The following is a 1,010-nucleotide window of genomic DNA, read 5'->3' as shown; positions in this document are numbered from 1 at the left end:
GCTTGATGCTTACATTATCGTGACAATGCTATCAGCGAAATCGAGCAGCACTTGTATCAGGTAGTTCAAGTAAAACATGTAAACTAGTTCACTAATGGAAAACATCGCAGACATGATCAATTCTTCGAAATCGTGCGTCAAGCATATCGCTTGAGATATCTGAAAGCTTAAGCGTGTTTAATTAAAGATTTAAGGGGTGACTCCCAATGTTTTGTTTATTTTCTATCAGCGATCAAGTCTTTCTAGCTTACTGGTTAACAATGAAAATGAGCCACTTACGCGATAGAAATTAATTGCTAAGGAGATGATGGCACATAGAAGGAGAAAGCAATACGAGACTTCAAACCTATCTTTCAAATCTTGGGCAAACCTTTACGAACAAATAATTTTAGATAATTCACTATCACAGCTCGTTGGATTTATATTACGTTTTATAGACCATACACTAGAGGTAAAAAAATAGTTCATCGTTCTATCTTGGAAAACTGAACATAGCCTTAAAGTTTCATTGGAAATAATTAATATTCTAAAACATTTGTTTCTGAACTCAATGGTTTAAAATGTAATCGTGTGGAAAGATTAAATGGTGGTGTGCTTCGTGTGTAAAAGCAAATATGTAATTTACACGTAAATGTGATATCATCGAGCAAATACTGACTTTGTCGCCTTCCTATGCGCAATTACAGCGCTTATTAAAGACCTTTTACTGTTAAAATTGACCAGCTCCTGAGAATCGCTCTGCTCAACAAATCCCTTGGATACCGCTTCTTCGATATAGTAACTGTAAATTACAGCAAGAAGTTCATTTAGATATGCACTGCAATTTGAGTATTTTTTTAGTCGATTGAGGTGACTGAGTTCTTCTCATGATTGCAATTTACAGTATACGGGGTGTTCCAGAATTAGTGGAAGAACTGGAAATGGGGAGTATCTGAGACGATTCTGAACAACAATTTACGTTGGAAAAATGTCGGATGGTGCTTCGTTTGAGAAAACCTTCCTTGATCAGC

The 1,010-nt window shown here is 36.0% G+C and overlaps 1 long non-coding RNA gene across 1 annotated transcript; it reads right to left on the bottom strand.

The window, feature by feature from the left end:
* Window positions 1-22: 22 nt before the first annotated feature.
* Window positions 23-775, bottom strand: LOC128892700 (uncharacterized). Its single transcript, XR_008461154.1, has 3 exons — window positions 659-775; window positions 280-370; window positions 23-166 (listed from the first exon to the last, which is right to left on the bottom strand). It is a non-coding gene; the product is annotated as an uncharacterized LOC128892700 (long non-coding RNA).
* Between the last annotated feature and the right edge of the window lie 235 nt (window positions 776-1,010).

Source organism: Hylaeus anthracinus, unplaced genomic scaffold, assembly GCF_026225885.1.
Source record: "Hylaeus anthracinus isolate JK02 unplaced genomic scaffold, UHH_iyHylAnth1.0_haploid 14826, whole genome shotgun sequence".
Taxonomy (NCBI): Eukaryota; Metazoa; Arthropoda; class Insecta; order Hymenoptera; family Colletidae; genus Hylaeus; species Hylaeus anthracinus.
The sequence above is the reverse complement of the archived record's forward strand: the minus strand, read 5'-3'. Positions and strand labels throughout refer to the sequence as shown.